The 22,285-nt window shown below is 46.3% G+C and overlaps 1 protein-coding gene across 1 annotated transcript in view; it reads left to right on the top strand.

The window, feature by feature from the left end:
* Positions 1-22,285, top strand: part of LOC138363004 (synaptogenesis protein syg-2-like) — a 233,697-nt gene that overhangs the window by 93,021 nt on the left and 118,391 nt on the right. The gene's annotated exons all lie outside the window — the stretch shown is intronic.

Here is a 22,285-nt window from a genome sequence, read left to right as displayed (position 1 = left end):
ATCCATATTTTTTTGGACAAATTGATGGGTAGAAAGATAGGTGGATAAATTGATGGATAGAAAGATGGATGGATTTACAGATATGTATATGGATGAAAGATAGATAGATGGATATATGGACTGATAGATGAATGGATAAATGGATAGTGATAGATGAATGGATCTGCAGATATATGGATAGATGGACAGATAAATGGATGGATACAAAGATAGATGGATGGTTAGAAGGAAAGATGAACGGACAGAAAGATATATAGATAGATACATGGGTGGGTGGATAGATGGATTGATAGATGGATGCATAAACAGATAGATGGATGGACATATATTGATGGATATAAAGGCAGATGGATAGATAGATGGATGAATAGATGGATGGATAGAGAGACAAATGGATGGATAAGGGAAAGATTGATGGAGAGAGAGATACATGGATAGAAATATACACGGATAAATAAAAGGATATATGGATGATAGGTGGAGAGATAGCTGGATAGATGTATGGATAGATGAATTGATAGAGAAATAGATGGATAGATGGTTGGATTGATGGATAGATAGTTGCATGGGTGTTTGTGGTTTCGGATGAGTGTGTTTATGTACCCACCTAGTTGTGCCTTCAGGATCGAACATTAGCTCCTGGATCCGGCTTTCCTATGAGGCGGTATGTCTAATGCAATCCTCTGCATCTATATGCCTAGTATATATATGACTTGAAAATTATAAATGGAGTTTATAGACAATGAGACACAATAACGTGGCTGAAGATATGCAGACTGAGTCACACACCAGAAGACGAGGAGACGATGACGACGTTTCGGTCCATCCTAGACCAGTATCAAGTTGATTGTGGTCAGCACAATCGGCTTGATGATGGTCCAGGACGGACCGAAACGTCGTCGTCGCCTCCTCATCTTCTGGTGTGTGGTTTAGTTTTTATCAACGGAGTTTGTTTCTGCAAACTGCTCCTTCAGTTCATTTCATTCTCACACTACTCTTATGTTGAAGGGAAGGCTTCTAACATCTCTATTACTTTCCTGAGTGTGATACTTCGATTTATGTCCACTTCTTCATGTCCACTCTTCATAGAGAACATTTCATCGTTTTTCACTGTCATTTATCCTGTTTTGTACGTTTCTATTATGTATTTTTTTTTTAACTCTCCCCCCTCCTCTCTCTCTTTCTCTTTCTCTCTTTCTCTCTCTCTCTCTCTCTGTTCCTTCAATCTAACTTATATCCAATCCTACGCAGTTCTGGAATGAGCTTGATGCAATCTTCTAAAATAGTTTCAGTTTCCTTATGTGCTTTATTTAATGGGGTCTCCAAGATAGGGCGGCATTCTCAAGAATTGGTCTCACGTAGGTGGTGTATAGCGATCTAAAAGGCCTCCTTTTAGTTCCTGAATGATGTTTTGACTTCGGCATGTGTGTGGCGTATGCTGCTGACGTTTCTATATATATATATATATGAACCTCTGGACTTAGGTTTGGTGATATATCCACTCCCAGGTCTTCTTTTATGGTCGTTATTGTAAGGTAGTTTTCTTTCATCGTGTACTGTCGTTTTGGTCTCCTGGCTCCTGTTCCCATTTCGATCACCTTACATTTGCTGGGGTTGAACTCTAGTAGCAACTTCTCGGAGCAACTCTGCTGCTTGTTTAATTTGTCTTGGAGAATCTTTCACTCCTCGTCTGTCTCAACTCATTAGTTTCGCATTGTCTGCAACTTTTTCAGTGTCAGAGCAGTTAGTAAATGGAATGCACTAAACTACTCTGACGGTGAAAAAGGTCTTTCTAATGTCTCTGTAGCTCATTTGGGCACTCAATTTCCACTTGTGTCCCCTTGTGCGTGCGCCCCTTGTGGTAAATAGCCTGTCTTTATCTACTGTATCAATTCTTTTGACAATCTTGTATGTGGTGATCATGTCCCCATTAACTCTTCTGTCTTCTAGCGACATGAGGTTTAATTCCCGGAGTCTCTCCTCGTAGCTCATACCCCTCAGTTCGGGTACTAGTCTAGTGGCAAACCTTTGAGCTTTTTCCAGTTTAGTCTTTAGCTTGACTAGATATGGACTCCATGCTGGAGCTGCATACTGGAGCTGCATATGTATTGGCCTGACATATGTGGTATACAAAGTTCTGAATGATTCCTTACACAAGTTTCTAAAGGCCGTTCTTATTTTGGCCTTATTAAGTAAAAGAGCATGGAGAAACTATAGAAATAACAGGACACTTGAGAGCAGAGAAAGATACCAGAGTGCCAGGAATGAATGCGTCAGGGTGAGAAGAGAGGCAGAAGGGCAATACGCTGTACAGCCACATCAGGAGAAAAACAACCATAAAGGAACAGGTAATGAAATTAAGGATCGGAGCAGACAGATTCAGTACAAACGACAAGGATGTGTGAGAGAACTGAATAAGATATTCCAGGAGGTCTTCACATTAGCGCAAGGAGAAGTTCCAGAAATAAGAGAAGGAATAGTTAACCAGGAACCACTAGAAGAGCTTGAGATTACCAGTGGGGATGTAAGGAAGCTTTTGCTAAAAGTTAAATGTGACATAGGCTATAGGCCCAGATGGAATCTTCCCATGGATACTAAAGGAACGAGCAGAAGCACTGTGCCTGCCACTCTCCAGAGTGTATAACAAATCACTGGTAACAGGGGAACTGCCAAAAATTTTGGAAGACGGCTAACGTAGCCCCGATATACAAGAAAGGGGATAGACAGGAGGCACTGAACTACAGGCCAGTGTCCCTAACTTGCATACCATGCAAGCTCATGGAAAAGATTGTGCGAAAAAAGCTAGTGGAACATCTGGAGCGAAGGAACTTTGTAACACAACATCAATATGGGTTCAGGGATGGCAAGGAGGCCTCAAAGGATTAGTGGAATTTTACAATCAGGCAAGAAAGAGAGGGGTGGGCAGACGGCATATTTTTGGATTGCCAGAAAGCCTTTGACACTGTACCACACAAGAGGCTAGCGCAAAAGCTGGAGATGCAAGCAGGAGTGAAAGGTAAGGTACTCTATTGGATAAGGGAGTACCTAAGCAACAGAACACAGCGGGTCACTGTGAGGAGTGAGGCCTCAGATTGGCGAGGCGTCGCCAGTGGAGTCCCGCAGGGTTCACTCCTTGGACCTATACTATTTCTGATATATGTAAATGACCTCCCTAAGGGAGCCGGTCGGCCGAGCGGACAGCACACTGGACTTGTGATCCTGTGGTCCCGGGTTCGATCCCGGGCGCTGGCGAGAAACAGTGGGCAGAGTTTCTTTCACCCTATGCCCCTGTTACCTAGCAGTAAAATAGGTACCTGGGTGTTAGTCAGCTGTCACGGGCTGCTTCCTGGGGGTGGAGGCCTGGTCGAGGACTGGGCCGCGGGGACACTAAAGCCCCGAAATCATCTCAAGATAAGGGTACAGAATCGTTCCTCTCATTGTTTGCTGATGATTCAATAATTATGAGGAGGATTAAACCAGAGGAAAATAGTATGAGGCTACAAGATGACCTAGACAGACTGAATGAATGGTCCAACAAATGGCTACTAAAGTTCAACCCGAGTAAATGTAAGGTAATGAAACTAGGCGGTGGAAACAGAAGACCAGACACAGGATACAGAATAGGAGATGAAGTACTTTATGAAACGAACAGAGAGAAAGATCTAGGGGGTTGATATCACACCAAAACTGTCTCCTGAAGCCCACATAAAAATAATTACATCTGCGGTATACGCGAGGCTGGCTAACATGAGAACAGCCTTCAGGAAAATGTGCAAGGAATCATTCAGAATCTTGTATACCACATATGTAAGAAAAATCCTAGAGTATCCGGTCCCAGCATGGAGCCCGTTCCTTGTCAAGCACAAGACGAAGCTGGAAAATGTTCAGAGGTATGCCACTAGGCTAGTCCCAGAACTAAGAGGCATGAGTTAGAGGAAAGGCTGCGGGAAATGCACCTCACGACACTGGAAGACAGAAGAGTAAGGGGAGACATGATCACTACCAATAAAACTCTCAGAGGAATTGACAGGGTAGATCAGGATAAACTATTTAACATGGATGGTACGCGAAGAAGGGGACACAGGTGGAGACTGAGTACCCAAATGAGCGACAAGGACATTAGAAAGAACTTTTTCAGTGTCAGAGTAGTTAACAGTTAATGTGGTGGAGGCTGACTCCCTACACAGTTTTAAATATAGATATGATAGAGCCCAGTAGGCTCAGGAATCTGTACACCAGTTGATTGACAGTTGAGAGGCGGGACCAAAGAGCCAGAGCTCAACCCCCGCAAGCACAACTAGGTGAGTACACACACACAAACACACAGGAAGCAGCCACCTGCTGATATGAGTCAGGATACGGTGCCATGAGTCAGGATACGGTGCCATGAGTCAGGATACGGTGCCATGAGTCAGGATACGGTGCCATGAGTCAGGATACGGTGCCATGAGTCAGGATACGGTGCCATGAGTCAGGATACGGTGCCATGAGTCAGGATACGGTGCCATGAGTCAGGATACGGTGCCATGAGTCAGGATACGGTGCCATGAGTCAGGATACGGTGCCCTGAGTCAGGATACGGTGCCCTGAGTCAGGATACGGTGCCCTGAGTCAGGATACGGTGCCCTGAGTCAGGATACGGTGCCCTGAGTCAGGATACGGTGCCCTGAGTCAGGATACGGTGCCCTGAGTCAGGATACGGTGCCCTGAGTCAGGATACGGTGCCCTGAGTCAGGATACGGTGCCCTGAGTCAGGATACGGTGCCCTGAGTCAGGATACGGTGCCATGAGTCAGGATACGGTGCCATGAGTCAGGATACGGTGCCATGAGTCAGGATACGGTGCCATGAGTCAGGATACGGTGCCATGAGTCAGGATACGGTGCCATGAGTCAGGATACGGTGCCATGAGTCAGGATACGGTGCCATGAGTCAGGATACGGTGCCATGAGTCAGGATACGGTGCCATGAGTCAGGATACGGTGCCATGAGTCAGGATACGGTGCCATGAGTCAGGATACGGTGCCATGAGTCAGGATACGGTGCCATGAGTCAGGATACGGTGCCATGAGTCAGGATACGGTGCCATGAGCCTGGATACGGTGCCATGAGCCTGGATACGGTGCCATGAGCCTGGATACGGTGCCATGAGCCTGGATACGGTGCCATGAGCCTGGATACGGTGCCATGAGCCTGGATACGGTGCCATGAGCCTGTATACGGTGCCATGAGCCAAGATACGGTGATATGAGCCTGGATACGGTGCCATGAGCCTGGATACGGTGCCATGAGCCTGTATATGGAGCCATGAGCCAAGATACGGTGATATGAGCCAGGATACGGTGCATTACGCCAGGATACGGTGCCATGAGCCAGGATACGGTGCCATGAGCCTGGATACGGTGCCATGAGCCTGGATACGGTGCCATGAGCCTGGATACGGTGCCATGAGCCTGGATACGGTGCCATGAGCCTGGATACGGTGCCATGAGCCTGTATACGGTGCCATGAGCCAAGATACGGTGATATGAGCCTGGATACGGTGCCATGAGCCTGTATATGGTGCCATGAGCCAAGATACGGTGATATGAGCCAGGATACGGTGCATTACGCCAGGATACGGTGCCATGAGCCAGGATACGGTGCCATGACACCGTATCCAGCCTGGATACCTGGATACGGTGCTATAAGCTGATGGAAGTACCATCTTTCCATCTCCCAGGTACCTATTTACTGCTAGGTAACAGGACATCAGGGTGAAAGAAACTCTGCCCATTTGTCTCTGCCGGCGCCGGGAATCGAACTCGGGCCACAGGATTACGAGTCCTGCGCCCTGTCCATTCAGTTACACACACACACAGGGGTCTGGTGTGTGTGTGTGTGTGTGTGTGTGTGTGTGTGTGTGTGTGTGTGTGTGTGTGTGTTTGTGTGTGTGTGTGTGTGTGTGTGTGATACTTCTATCTGGTCTTGTGTTATATAGGAGAGGTTGTATATTACTACTATTGTTACTCCTCACATTGTTATTGTGCCTGTGATATAGTTTCTGATTCCTTCACAGCCAGGGATATCCATCTCTTCCAAACTCCAATCCTTCCTTATCAGCAGAGCCACTTCTCCTTCTCTTCCTCCTCTTCCACCTCCTTACAACGTAGTAGTTCTGAGGAAAACTGCCCTTGTTATGATACCTGTTACGTTGTTTTTGTAATTGCTATTTTATCTGGGTTTTCTTCTTGTGACCTTCCAAAAGTTCGCTTGTTATATTTGTAGTCCCATTTATGATGAAGGGACTACAAATAAAGATCAGTGACCTTCAAGATCAGTGTCTTGAAGGTCACTTTCGTCTGTCCATTCTCACTCTTCACCTTGACAACTTTTTCGCTGGTGAGGAAAGTTGCTCTTGGACGTGACAAATTGGATAGAGTTGTTGTCGTATGAGATAGTTAACAGGGTCTCGGAGGGTGTCAGGATGAGAAGGGAAGGGGGGAAGCCATGGGAAGGGAGGCCATGGAAAGGGGTGGGGCAGTAAGGGCATGCTGGGAGGGGGAGAGAGAGGTTTGAGCAGGTTGGGTGGGCATTTGATTAGTGACTTAATGGCCTTGGGGGTGATTGGTTTCTACAGGGTGGAAGGTCGGGGTGTTGCACTCCTCTCTAGGGGCTGCTGAACCGCTGATGGAGGGTTATTCCACGCTCCCCTCTGGGATAGATGGGTTGGGCACTGTTCCCTCGTTACCTTCCCTCTCCCTGTCCCCTTTTTTCTTGCATCTTCTGCCATGGTTCTCTGGTCCTATGTCATGTCCCTCTAAAGAAATGCCTTTTGGTATCCCATTGCATTTAATAGTTTGCTCTTCTTTGTTAGAATTCCCACTTTTGTGGTCTCATTCGAGAATGCAAACTTTATCAATCGATCTCTGTTCTTTTTTTGTACCGGCCCCAAGCCTGAAAATCTGTTCTCTCCTTTGTTCTGTCCCCTCCATCTGTACGCTCTTCAGGATCTCTGTCACTGCAGATCTCTGCTATGTTTTCCACTCCACCGGACTGGAGCCGTCGTGTTCCTTAATGTCCACTATGACTAGAGCTCTTCTTCTTTCCAGCAGCTGACTAGTGCAACTTGCTGCTTCCTGAGAAGTAGCCACTTCTCAGTTGCCTGAGAAGTGGCTACTTTAATGGCTACTGCCTTCACTCTGGACATGGCTTCTGGGCTCTTTCTTAGCATTTCTGCAACTGTAGGATGTACTGTAGAGGTCGCTACCGTTGACATATTATCACCTTCTAAAGGGGTAGTTGTTGTCTGGTACTGAGGCTGACTAGGGTTGTCTTTGACGTTTCTTATCTCCTCCTTATCCAAGGGTAAGATAGTGAGCGATAGAGGGAGGGGGAGGGAGGGAGGGAGGGAGGGAGGGAGGGAGGGAGGGAGGGAGGGAGGGAGGGAGTGGGGAGAGAATATAGGGGTGGGATGAGTTAGAGACGGAGGGGAGGAGAAAGGGATTCAGGGATGGAAGGAGGGAGGAAAGAGGAGAGCAAGAAAGGGCAGGGAGAAGGGGGTGAGGGAAGACATGAAGTGGGGGAGAGGGAGGGAGAGACTGTGCATGTAAGTACTCACCTTGTTGTGCTTGCGGGGGTTGAGCTCTGGCTCTTTGTTCCCGCCTCTCAACCGTCAATCAACTAGTGTACAGATTCCTGAGCTTCTCGACCTCTATCATATCTACATTTGAATCTGTGTATGGAGTCTAATGTCTCTATTAGACATTAGACTCTCCACCCGTGTTAAATAATCCAACCCTGTCTACCCTGTTAATTCCCCTGAGAATTTTGTATGTGGTGATCATGTCTCCCCGGGCTCCTTCTGTCTTCCAGCGACGTGAGGTGCAGTTCTCTCAGCCTTTCGTTGTAACTCATGCCTCTTAGTTCTGGGACTAGCCTAAGTGGCAAACCTTTGAACCTTTTCCAGTTTAGGCCTATGCTTGACTAAATATGGACTCCATGCTTGTGCCGCATACTCCAGGATTGGTCTTACATATGTGGTATACAAGGTTCTGAAGGATTCCTTACACAGGTTTCTGAAGGCAATTCTAATGTTAGCCAGCCTCACATACGCCGCCGATGTAATTCTTTAGATGTGGGCTTCAGGTTTGGCGTGATATAAACTCCTAGATCTTTCTGTCCGTTTCGTGAAGGACTTCCTCTCTCATTCAGTATCCAGTGTCTGGCCTCCTATTTCCTCCACCCATCTAGTTTCATCACCTTACATTTACTTTGGTTAAACTTTAGCAGCTATTTGTTGGACCATTTCTTCAGTTTGTCTAGGTTATCTTGTAGCCTTATACTATCTTCTGTCTAAATCCTCCTCGTAATTTTTGCCTCTTTAGCAAACAGTTGAGAGGAACGAGTCTATTCCCTCTGGGAGATCATTTACATATATCATAAATAATATAGGTCCATGGACTGATCCGTGTGGAACTCCACTGGTGACGCCTCGCCACTTCGAGACCTTCCCCCTCACAGTGACTCGCTGTGTCCTGTTGCTTAGGTACTCCCTTATCTAGTGGAGTACCTTCCCTTTCACTCCCACCTTCATCTCGTGCTTGTGCAATAGTCTATTATGTGGTACTGTGTCAAAGGTTTTCTGGCAATCCAAGAATGTACAGTCTATGCAATACCACTTGAGAGTTTTGTTGCCGTGAGTCCAATTACATCTGGGGTTCACTTCTTGTGCTCTTTCCCTAAGTTCACTTGCCATGCTTGTGACCCTATCTATGTTTGAATCCATTATCTTGAAGCTGATTCTCTTCTGTCCACCCTCAGTTTCTGTTGATTCCATTGGAGGTGGGTGACAAGGGGTGTCCAGGGAGAGAGGGAAATCCGAAACTACGACGTTGGTACAACGTTCAAACAAGTTTTAACACTTCCTAACCCGTTATAACAACCAATATAGCAAGTTGTAACAACGTTCTAATACGGCATAAACACGTTAAGCCAAGATGTAATAACTTTATTACAAGTTGTAACAAGCGGAAAATAGAGACAGTTTCGGTTTGTGTTTCCAGGGCCTGGGGTGTGAGGGTGTTGGGAGGATCTAGTACAGGGAGGGCTGGGATGGTCTGGGGTGGAGTGGCTGAGAGGGTATGGTGTTGGGGGTCAATTAGGGCATGGGATGGAAGAGCAGGGGGGGGGGGCATGTGTTGGAGGGGGAGGGAGGTCATGGGTTGGAGAATGCAGGAGTCTCTGGGGTGGGGGGGGGGGGCAAGGAGATCAGTAGTCGGGGAGGGAATTTTTGAGTTGGTTGACAGGGTGACCAGCTTTGGTCAGGGCGACCAACTCTGGTCACACCCCCCAAATGGGGTGAGGGGAGATGGAGGATTGAATGAGCATTTGAACGGGTACAGGGTAAGGGGGAGTTCTATATGGAGGAAAGTGGGGGTGTTGTCCTCTCCTCTGGGGGTGCTAAGGGTGCTGGTCTGGAGTTCCCCACTCCCCTCCATGGCTGTGGTTTCCTGGTTTTATCTTCTCCCCCTTCACGTCTGCTCTCATTACCCTCTCTTCCCTCATCATGTCCCTCTGGAAGAATATTTTCCTGTGACCTCTGACATGGTACAGATGGCTCTTCCTTGCTAGAATTGCCTCCTTTGCATTCTCGTTTGTAAACTCCATCTTTATCAGGCGATCTTTGTCTTTGTTCTACCACCCTAGCCTGAAAACCTTCTTTATGCTATGTCCAACCTCTTCCATCTGTAGGATCCCTCCCCCTCCATCATTATCCTTACCAAACCACTCAGGGTTACTGGAGCCTTCCGGTTCTTTAATGCCCACTACTACCACTGATCCAGCAGCTCTCCAGTAGCTGACTAGTGCACCTTGCTGCTTCCTGTGAGGAAGCAGCTTTCATGGCTACCTTCTTCACTGTGGCCATTGCATCTGGACTCTTTCTAAGTAATTTAGCAAATGATGCGTGTACAGTGGCAGTCTTTCCCAATGATACATTTCCATCTTTTCTTGGTATGGTTATCTGGAGCTGAGCCTGAGTATTGTTCTCTTTGAGCCTTCTTATCTCCTCATTTGCTGCTAGCAGCTCGTTATGCAGGTTGCTGATTACATCCCTCATTTCTTGCATCTCCCTGCTGATACCCTCCCAAGCTTGGTCCAACATCTCTTTCATTTGGTTACTCTGACTTTTTGCTGTAGCAGTGGTGCGTCTACCTGTCATGTTTGTTCCCTTACCTACTATGTTGTGCTAGGGTGTGTCAGGGAGGGACAGAGAGAGAGAGAGAGAGAGAGAGAGAGAGAGAGAGAGAGAGAGAGAGAGAGAGAGAGAGAGAGAGAGAGAGAGAGTTCTTCGCACACGTCCTTGTCGTTTGAAGTGAATCTGTCTGTCCCTGTTCTCAATTTTATTACCTCTGTGTGTGTGCGTATGTGTGTGTGTGTGTGTGTGTGTGTGTGTGTGTGTGTGTGTGTGTGTGTGTGTGTGTGTGTGTGTGTGTGTGTGTGTGTACATAATTCTCAGTAAGAATAAGTAAAATAATCCCAGGATTCCTTACGAGCCGACACATATATTGTTTCACAACGTTAATTACACTTTTAATTGCTTTATGCAACCCGACACTTGAGATGAAATGAATGAAAATGAGACGGAATACAATGAGAAGAAAGGAAGTAGTATAAGGAAGAGTCAGGAGGAGAATAGCAATGAGATCACGACACATAGTAGATAAAGGAGTTTAAAGCGGAGACAAGAGAAAATAATGAAGCTAAAGTTGAGTATAAACAAGAGACAAGGAAGCATCAGTATAAAAGTGAGTATCAGGAGACAATAGACCACAGAGACAAGGGGGTATAATAGTGAATGTGAACGCTACCTCAAATTTCACATTCATATATCTCTCTCAACCTTACTCACTTGAGGCAAATGTTCCCATCTAATTGATTTAAATTTGATTAATTTCCGTTTAATTAAATACACACCAAGAAATATGTTTCTGTTGCATATAATTCTTAAATTTGTTGTAAAATCAAGATATTAGTTGAAACATGAAGAATTACGATTTATTTTTCCACATAATAAAGAAAATGTGACCGCCACATTACCAAATATTTTAGAATTTTAACAAAGCATATATGTGTATGCTTAAAACTGAATGCGTCCAGTCTGAAGGCCGGATTCAGTATATATATTAACAAACTAAATAAACGCTGAATTTATTTTAATGAAAGTAAAATGTTAACAACTCTCCTTCCGGAAATATGACCCAAACTTATGGGCACATGAACTTCCCCAGCCCGCGAGGAGAGGGGGGACTCAGCCATTGCACTTGACTGTCCAAGTGCAATGGGACACAGGTGAGGAAGTGCTGGGGTTTTGAATAGTATTAAGATTCTTATGGAACCCACCGTTGATCACCCGCGTCTACAATAAGGGAAGCGCCTTGTTCCGTTTGTGACATAGTGATAGGGAGCGGCCATTCTTAGTACTACTAGGCTGTCTCTGTTACAAGGTCGGAAGACCAGCCCTGAGGGGTAAACATTCCCGAGTCACTTAATTCGTGATTTAATAATTTCAATAAAATTTGTATGCGTTACTACAACGTAAATTGTCGGCAGGCTGAGGCCCGAACCCGTTCTCCTAAAAGCACGTCGCATTTTGACGTATGCTCTACCAAAGGCCACTAATTGTTGTACTAGAAAATAATAGCGGCTCGTGAAATTGACATACTGTCCCGTTTTCTGTTATGTGTCATCTGGTAGATTACGATAAGAGGTCCTTTAGTGCGACAGTTTCTTGACGTGAGTAATTAGTTGTATGAAGCTATAAAATACAGTACACTGCTTTAAATAACAACAACTTATAATTAAATTAAATACTACCACCAGCTGCCTCACCCCACAATACCACCAGCTGCCTCACCCCACAATACCACCAGCTGCATCACCCCACAATAACACCAGCTGCCTCACCCCACAATACCACCAGCTGCCCCACCCACAACACCACCAGCTGCCCCACCCACAACACCACCAGCTGCCCCACCCACAACACCACCAGCTGCCCCACCCACAACACCACCAGCTGCCTCACCCCACAACACCACCAGCTGCCCCACCCACAACACCACCAGCTGCCCCACCCACAACACCACCAGCTGCCCCACCCACAACACCACCAGCTGCCCCACCCACAACACCACCAGCTGCCCCACCCACAACACCACCAGCTGCCCCACCCACAACACCACCAGCTGCCCCACCCACAACACCACCAGCTGCCCCACCCACAACACCACCAGCTGCCCCACCCACAACACCACCAGCTGCCCCACCCACAACACCACCAGCTGCCCCACCCACAACACCACCAGCTGCCCCACCTACAACACCACCAGCTGCCCCACCCACAACACCACCAGCTGCCCCACCCACAACACCACCAGCTGCCCCACCCACAACACCACCAGCTGCCCCACCCACAACACCACCAGCTGCCCCACCCACAACACCACCAGCTGCCCCACCCCACAACACCACCAGCTGCCCCACCCACACCACCACCAGCTGCCCCATCCACACCACCACCAGCTGCCCCACCCACACCACCACCAGCTGCCCCACCCACAACACCACCAGCTGCCCCACCCACAACACCACCAGCTGCCCCACCCACAACACCACCAGCTGCCCCACCCACAACACCACCACCAGCTGCCCCACCCACAACACCACCACCAGCTGCCCCACCCACAACACCACCACCAGCTGCCCCACCCACAACACCACCACCAGCTGCCCCACCCACAACACCACCAGCTGCCCCACCCACAACACCACCAGCTGCCCCACCCACAACACCACCAGCTGCCCCACCCACAACACCACCAGCTGCCCCACCCACAACACCACCAGCTGCCCCACCCACAACACCACCAGCTGCCCCACCCACAACACCACCAGCTGCCCCACCCACAACACCACCAGCTGCCCCACCCACAACACCACCAGCTGCCCCACCCACAACACCACCAGCTGCCCCACCCACAACACCACCAGCTGCCCCACCCACAACACCACCAGCTGCCCCACCCACAACACCACCAGCTGCCCCACCCACAACACCACCAGCTGCCCCACCCACAACACCACCAGCTGCCCCACCCATGACCCAGCTTAATCTTGCCTCTAAACGCCCCATTATCCAGGAGCTGGGCGCCCATAAAGCTTAAGTACTACAGGGGCTACGAGAGTGATGTAATAAAGCCAATAAAAGCCTCCTGTGTGGAGAAGCCATGGAAGCTTTTGGGTATTTTGTGATGATGGTGCCATGAGGGATGTTTATAGTTCACGTGGTTCAGGTCTGGCAAATTGATGTAATTAATCCATATTCGATAATAAAATCCTCTCTGGTCCCTAGGCGGGACTAAAGAGCCACAGCTCAACCCCCTAATCACAACTAGGTGAGTACACACACACACACACACACACACACACACACACACACACACACACACACACACACACACACACACACACGCACACGCACACGCACTCACACGCTATAGGGGCTCTGAGTGGACAGCGCTCGGGATTCGTAGTCCTAGAGTCCGGGGATCGATCCCTGGCGATGGCGGAAACAAATGGACAGAGTTTCCTTAACCCTGATGACCTGCTCACATAATAGTAAATAGGTACCTGGGAGTTAAACAGCTGCTATGGGCTACTTCCTGGGGTTGAGTGTGTGTGTATGTGTGGAAAAAAAAACTGAGTTGGGAGGCGTGCCCAAAGAGCCAGAGCTCAACCTTCGCAAGCACAGCTAGGCGAGTACACACACTGACCAGTGGCGGGGGTTGAGGGCTGGGGGTGTGGGAAGCTACAGTGTTTGTCTCTAATTTGCGAGGGATAAACAGGAAATATAGCAGTGAAAAGTGTACACGAGTAATTGAATAACTGACAAACTGACAGAAACCTAAACAGTTAAAAAAATATTGTGTTTGAAAGATATAGTGTAGCAACACGTGGCGTAGTGACAAGTGGGACAGGTTGAGCCAGGTTGACCTGACCCCAAGACCACCCTCACACACCAGCCAGGCGAGGCCACCCCACGCACCACCACACCATCTGCTGCCCCAGATGGTGTGTCAGATGACACACACCAGGAGCTACCCACCACTACTATCAGTGTCGTGGGACACTGCAAGGAGTTATGGTTATGGCTGAGCCATACTGAGCCAGTGTGCCTGCTGTGTTGCTGGAGTTTCAAAGCGGCAGCCACCAGGGAAGGATAAGATAGACATGGAGCGGTCCTAAGAGATATAAACCCAGCCACATGCAAGATATTTATGACACCGGAGGAACGCATGAGAGGGAGCTAGAGAAGTCCTTGCCCATTTTAACACTTCGGGAAAGCTTGGATGAACTAGTGAGAGTTAATGTAAAATGGGAGAGGAGGAGCAGAGAAGGATGAGAAATGAAATTCAGTCACTGAAAGACGAGGTAGCTTCTCTGAGAAGGCAGCTTCAAGAATCACAAGAGAGGGTAGAGGAAAAGGATGAAGTTATTGAAGGCCTGAAGGTAAAACTTGACAGGAGTGAAAGACTCTGTATTGCAGTCTTAAATCAAGTAAAAGAACTGAAGAAAATAAATTGGAAAATGGAGGCAAGTGTGAATAGGTTAAATAGCAGAACAGAAACGGTGGAAGAGGAAAGGATGGCAACAAAGGAAGATAACAAAACAAAGGAGAGAAAACAAATATTAATTAAAGCAAATATAGAACGTGGCCGAGATTTGGGGAGTGAGACCAGATAAAATTCCCTCTGAACCTTTTATGAAGCGGTAAAGGTTACGAGGGAAAGAAGAATATTAAGGAAAAATTGTTAGAGGCTGTAAAACTACCCAAGTCATGAAATGTACAAGGCAGGAAAAGGTGAGGGAGAGATCAGTAGGTATATACAACCTACCAGAGCCTGAGAGGGGAGATGTAAAAGAGGAGAGAGGTGGAATGGATTGAAATAACAGTAATTCTACACGCAATTCAGGCTAGAGATGCAACAAGGAAAATGGAGCATTTCTGGAAGCTGTGTAACTTCCAGAGAGGAAGAAATCGACCAGTGAAAGTTATTATTATGAAGGACAACCCAGTTAAATATATAGTGGCAGAGAAGAGACAGTTAAGAAATGAGGAAATTTATTACACAGGACATGTCCAAGGAGGAAAGGGAGGCAGCAAAGAGAATCAGTGAAGAAAAGGCAAATTAGAAATACAAGGAGACCAGAAAATGGCACATATATGGCACAGGACGACGCAAATCTAGCAATAGATAGAATACAACGCTGGGAAATAGTGGGGCAGACCAGCTTAACAATACATCAGAGAGTACTATAGCAGGAGACAGTAGGGCTGCCCAGCCTAATGAATCATCTGCACAAACGTGTAGGCAAGAGTGACTCGTTCACCTTACCTCCCTTCCCATATCAGATATGGAAATGCTACCACATGAACAAATACTTCTCGGAAAAAAACATAAACAGCCCAATTGTCATGAGAAACATAAAAGTTATGTACACAAATGCAGTTGGCATTCCTAATAAAGGAATAAGAGTTACAGTAAAAAAATGTCAGAAGTACAACTACACATGATCGCAATAACGGAAACGAAACTGACAAGTGTTTACCTTTGCACTGATATACTCGTAAAAAAATTGCATTTCCACGAAGGTATCAAGTAATAAGGAGAGAGAGGGTGCACAGGGAGCAGGTGTTGTAGCTCTGTTGTTAAAGCTACACTGGAGCTTTGAAGACCTAACAAAACAGTGGGAGCTGACCAGAAAGAGCAAATACTAAGAATAACAACAGTGGGAGGCATGGAGGTAGTGGTAGCTGTGATAAATAATCCCCTACCAAACAATAGAAGGCCTGGGGAAGAATACGACAGATGCCATGAGAACTGTCTGAATGTTATGAGAAACATGGCCACAGATGCAAGGGGGAACAAGAGCTAACATCGTAATATTAAAGAGGCTTCAACCACAGAGAACCAGACTGGATAAATAAGGACCCCCACGGGGGAGGGGGGTGATGTGACATGGAGAGCAAGACTGGTAGACGTGGCGGACAAGCTCTTCTTAAAGCCACATGACACAGAACCAACAAGAGTATGAGGAGACGATCTACCTACAACTCTAGACATCGTATTTTCCCATAATGAAGCATATTTGAATATTTTTTAGCATGAGATGCCTCTATAGGAGCTCGTGACCTCTGCACCGCCATGCTCGAGTACATAGTCGAGCTGAAGGAACTGGTTACACAAAAAAAACGTTGAAGAAGCAGAGAGATTACTGACGTGAAAATCACAACAGGATGAGAGACTTTCTGCAGGAAATCCAATGAGAAAGAAAAATTAAAGGGAAGACATAAAATGAGATGATTAATTCCTTTTTGGAAAATGTGTCGATGCAACATAACAGTTAATACCTCTCAAGAAGGTGGATGAAATAAATAAAGTAAACTCCTGATTCAAAAGGCAATGTAAGGAAGTTAAAGAAAAGAAAAAAATGAAAAGGTAAAGAAAACTATAAACAGAGAACAATAGAGAATTACTACAGAGAACTAGGTATGAATTCACCCAAATTAGGAGAGAAGCTGAGAGGTAATTTGAAAATGACATTGTAGCCAAAGCTAAGGAACAATTAAAGCTGCTCTAAAGCTAAATAAGGAGAAAAACAACAAAACACAATGTTCTCAGATTGAGGAAACAAGGGAAAGCTCTCACAAATAATATACATTAGGAGGTAGGCGATAAACTCAACGAAAGAGTTCAGGAGGTCTTTACATTAGAACAAGTCTGCAGACGGTGTAGGCTATTATGTTGTTTTTCCTGATCATACCTATATGTGTCGCCTGCCTCCGGAGACTAGCATCTGATTATTCCGAACATTTGATGGTGCTACATAGCCTTCCCGGCTTGGTGCCTTCTTTTTATAAGTACTTACTTACTTTACATTAGAATCAGTGTGGAGACCAAGGTTGCAAGACGAAATGCCAGAGGAAATACTGGATGGCATTGTAGTCACTGTGGAAGAGGATAAAAAAATCCTGACAAAATTTGTTGGGCCAGACCTAATCTCACCATGGTTGCTGAGGGAGGCTGCAAAAGTACCCTGTCACCCGTTATTTAAAAAATTTAATAAAACACTTGAGACACGAAGTCTCTCAGTTGTCTGGGAATACCAAATGTATTACAAATATTTAAAAAAGGGGGATAGAAAGGAGGCACTAAATTACAAATCAGTGTCATTGACAAGTATTCCTTGTAAAGTGCTGGAGGAAGTAATTAGGTCGAGAATGGTGGAGGATCTTGAAATAATCGACTATGTGACAAAAAATCTGCATAAATTTCGAAATGTAAATTTGTGCCTGACAAACTTGACAAAATTTTATGTCACGGTTACTTAAATAATACAAGAAAAGGAAAGCTGGGTAGGCAGTATTTTTCTTGTCTGTCAAAAAGCCTTTGATGTTGTTCCCCACAATACACTGTTGTACAAGATGGAGAACCAGGCTGGGATAATTGTGAAAACGCTGATCAGGGTAAGGGAGTACCTGAAGGCCAGAAAACAGAGAGTTGCAGTCCGAGAGAAGGTTTCAAGCTGAAGGAATGTAACAAGTGGGGTCCCCATAAGGCTTTGTCCTGGGACCACTGCTATTCCTATTTTATGTGACCTTCCTTCCCGAGAGAGTGACCTCAGACATGTCAATGTTTGCAGATGATAACAAAAGAAATTAAATAAGCACAATGTCATTGATGACACTACAACAAGTACAGAATAGAACGAGGTACCAAAAGACAAGGAATTAGCGCCTTAGATTGAGATATGGCGGCATTTTGCACACCTGCCTTCACTACCATACCACCAGAAAACAACAGGAATAAATGGGTTATCTTCTTGAAGTTATCTGGAAATGATTTCGGGGCTTATCGTCCCCTCGGCCCGGTCCTCGACCAGGCCTCCTTTTTGTTGCACACCCTCAGGAAGCAGCCCATAGCAGCTGTCTAACTCCCAGGTACCTATTTACCGCTAGGTAACAGGAGCATCAGGGTGAAAGAAACATTTTGCCCATTTATCTCCGCCTCCACCGTGGATCGAACCCGGAACCTCAGGACTACGAATCCGAAGCGCTGTCCACCCAGCTGTCAGGCGCAACTTTATTGCCAACAGCATTTGGTGTTCCCAGGCGGTCACCCATCCAAGTACTAACCAAACCCAACGTTGTTTAACTTCTCTGATCGGAAGCTCGATTATGGTTGCCCTGCTTACTCGTCTGCTTCTCCTTCTACTCTTCGCCGTCTTGATGCTTTGCACCATACTGGGTTGCGCCTCAGTTCTGGTGCCTTTCGTTCGACTCCCGTCCTTAGCTTGTATGTTGACACTGGCTTCCTGTCTCTCCAGGACCGCCGTGATCGCTACTGTCTTCGCTATCTTGCGCGGTCCTTGCAACATCCTTCCTCTCGTCTCTGTCGTGCTTTAACTTTTACCCCTCCTGCGGTTCCTGTTCCTCTTCACCACCTCCCTCTTTCTGTCCGGTTATCTCGCCTACAGGATTCTCTTTCCGTTCGTATTTCTGATGTTTCTCCTCGTGTTGTTCCTTCTTTGCCCCCGTGGAGGGTCCCTCTTCCGCGGTTTTGTACATCCTTGACTCGTATCACTAAAGCTTTTACCCCTCCTACAGTTCTAAAACGCCTTTTCCTCGAGCACTTTTCTTCTCACTCCCGCTCCGTTTCTGTCTTCACCGATGGGTCTAAGTCAGCGGACGGTGTTGGCTACTCTGTTGTTTATCCTGATCGGACTTATATGTGTCGCTTGCCTCCGGAGACTAGCATCTTTACAGCGGAACTTTATGCTATTCTCTATGCTCTTCGTCTCCTGCTTTCTCGTTGTCAGTCTTCCTTTGTGGTTGTTGTTGACTCTCGTAGTGCCCTCATGGCTCTCGGGTGCTTTAATCCAGTTCATCCGGTAGTTGTCGAGATCCAGCATTGGCTGTTTCTCGTTCACAGTAAATTTAAGTCGGTTGAGTTTTGTTGGGTTCCCAGCCATATTGGCGTGTCTTTAAATGAGCGTGCGGATGCTGCCGCTAAGGAAGCTGTCCGCTCTTGTCCCATCTCTCGTAAAGGCATTCCGTATTCCGACTTTTACCCGGTTGTCCATTCCTCAGTCCTTACTCGTTGGCAGGCTTCTTGGTTGTCTGTTACTGGTAACAAGCTACGTACTCTTAAATGTTGTGTTTCCTCGTGGCCGTCCTCCTTCCACCGTAACCGGCGGTGGGAAACAGCTCTAGCGAGGTTGCGTATTGGCCATACTCGCTTAACCCATGGTCACTTGATGGAGCGCCGCCCTGCTCCTTATTGTCCTAGTTGCATTGTCCCTCTTACGGTCGTGCATGTCCTTCTTGAATGTCCTGACTTCCGGGACGAGCGTGTGTCTTGCTTTCCGACCGCCCCTCGCGGTCACCTGTCCCTCGATAAAATTCTTGGTGACTCGGATACTTTTGATATCGTTCGCCTTATGCGTTTTTGTTCTCGTATTGGCATCCTTGGTGATATTTAGCGCCCTCTGATTATTTTGCGTATTTGATGGTGCTACATAGCCTTCCCGGTTTGGTGCCTTCTTTTGATAATTACTTACTTACTTACTTCTCTGATCGGACGAGAAGCGGTGTTCTCAACGTGGTATGGCCGTTGGCTGATAACATTGAGGAAATGGAATTACACATTTACAAATAATTAAGGGAAGTGTGTGAGGAAATTCAACAGAAGATGTCACAGTAGAAGAACGGAAAGTACCTGAGGTGAGTTTGATAGTATCAAACCAAGCATCACAGATTGACTTTGAGATTACAGGAGATGAAGCGAGTTTGAGTTAGGTAAACATTATTTGTCAAATATTGATACTTTTCTTAAAAGATTCCCTCATTTTGCACCCCCAAAATAACGTAAGATTTTAAGGGTTGACAGATGTTAATCTTCTTGTTTGAGGAGCTGTTCACTTGAGACAGTTAAGCAAGTCCCAGCTGTGTCTGGGTACATGTGACAGGATGAACAACCCAGCGGGTTTTCTTCCTATTGGGGAGTGTTGTACATGCTGCTATGGCGGTATGTCCACTCACAGGATGAATGGCGCTGCCGAATAAGCTCGCCCCTCGGGGCAAAATGTAAATTTTTTTTAATGAAGCAAGTAGTCACCTACACCTAGGAAGTTGATCAGACCACACACTAGAAGGTGAAGGGACGACGACGTTTCGGTCCGTCCTGGACCATTCTCAAGTCGATCGACTTGAGAATGGTCCAGGACGGACCGAAACGTCGTCGTCCCTTCACCTTCTAGTGTGTGGTCTGGTCAACATTCTTCAGCCACGTTATTGTGACTCATCGCCTGAACACCTAGGAATCATAAATGAAAATGAATATAGTTTATTCATAGTCTAGAACGAAGAGCAATTGGCCGGTAGCAATACTTCTGTGTCCTCTTTAGCATTCTTGCTCGACAGGGGTCAACTAGTGAATAACAATAAGACAAAGCTCTTGAGTTTGATCTTTGCTACCCGCCTCATCCCGTCTTGATCGTCCCATGGCAATTACCTCAGAGGTAATTGCTCCATGGACCATATTCTACTCAAAGTCTTCGAATCCCCTTCTTAGGGGACAGACAGGTGAACGAAGGAGGTGGCGTTCTCGCGGGTTTCGTTGTAGACTCATCGTCGTCTTAGTAATGGCGTCGCGGCTCTGGGGCCATCTGAAGGCATTCAGTACTGTCTTCGATGCTTCAAACGGTCCGTCTAACACCATCATGTATTGTTGTACTGTACCTTAACTTCTACTGTTATCGAAAGCTGTGTTGCTTCATCTTGTCATTGTGTTACTTCAAGGCTAGCCTCTTTGCTCTCTCTAGGCACACACCTGCAGTGTTTTGTCTTGAATTGTTCCTACATTAACCTGTCCTTGTGGACGGCTTAACTTGTTACCTTTTGTAAAGTCTTGACAAAGGCTTAAAGGTACAGTAGAGACTTTCTCCCCCCCCCCCCTCCCTACAGTTACGAAACGCCTTTTTCTTAAACATTTTCACTGTTATTCGCATGCAGTTGTTCAGTTTACAGATGGGTCAAAGTCTGCTGAAGACTTTGACTACTCCATTATTTTTTCCACTATGGATTTTTATACAATTTTGTGCCCTCTGCATCAGTTACATTTTATATAACAATGTTCGTTTATTATTTTGCCGACACTCGTAGTGCCCTCATGGCTCTGGAGTCTCAACCTTTCCCATCCAATAGGGATCAATTTCTCTTGCAGATATAAGACTGGTTTTTTGCCAGGTCCTGAGCAGTGTTGGTGTTGCCTCTAATGACCTCGCACAAGCTACTGCTAGAGAAGCCATTCGTGCTGGTCTCATCTCCCTGAAAATTCATAATCAGACTGTTACTTTGTCTTTCACAGTACAGTTCACAACCACTGGAGAGACGAGTAGTCGTGTATTGTCAATAGTAAACTGTATGCACAAAGAGATCACGTTAACGTGATGTATCGCGTTAATGATTTGTAACGTGATACAACACGTTACATATATAACGTGATGCAGCCGTAGGCCATATCCCCGTGGGCTTCTCCCACCATCATAACAGATAGGGAACGGCTCTGTCTTGGTTGTGTATTATCCACATGCACTTAAGTCTTGGGTATCTAGTGAATCAAAGTCCTGCACGGTTGGAACACCTCGACCAACACCTGTGCTGCATCACTTAGAATGTCCCGATTTTAAAGTTGATCGCAAATTTTGCTTTCCCAATGTTCCTCCGAGTCTCACGATAAAATCCTTCGTGCATCTGATACTTTTACCGTTGCTCAAGTTACGTCTTGTGTAGTGTTGATATCCTACGAATTTCTAAATAATTGAGCTTATCAGGGCCACAGATGGTCCTAACAGCTCTCTAAACATGGTGCCTTCTTTCAATAATTCCGTACTCATTAAGTCTAATTAAGTCACTCTAGGCCTAACTTGACTGTTCCATTTCAAAGCAAACATCTGTGACATGTGGGTTAACCGCTCTTAACATGTTACCCTTAAAACGGAAATAACTGCAACTAAAAATGCGATGCCCTGTCCGAGTACTCTCAAGCAGGTCGTGCATATAATCTACTGTTTTTTTTTTATGTATAGAATAAGTGTGTGTGTGAGGCTCAGATATTTATGAACAAATTTGCTTCACACACGCACACGCACACTCACGCGCGCACACACATTTGATCGTTGAT

This window comes from Procambarus clarkii, chromosome 10 (assembly GCF_040958095.1).
Source record: "Procambarus clarkii isolate CNS0578487 chromosome 10, FALCON_Pclarkii_2.0, whole genome shotgun sequence".
NCBI lineage: Eukaryota > Metazoa > Arthropoda > Malacostraca > Decapoda > Cambaridae > Procambarus > Procambarus clarkii.
This window is presented reverse-complemented; position numbering and strand designations above follow the sequence as displayed.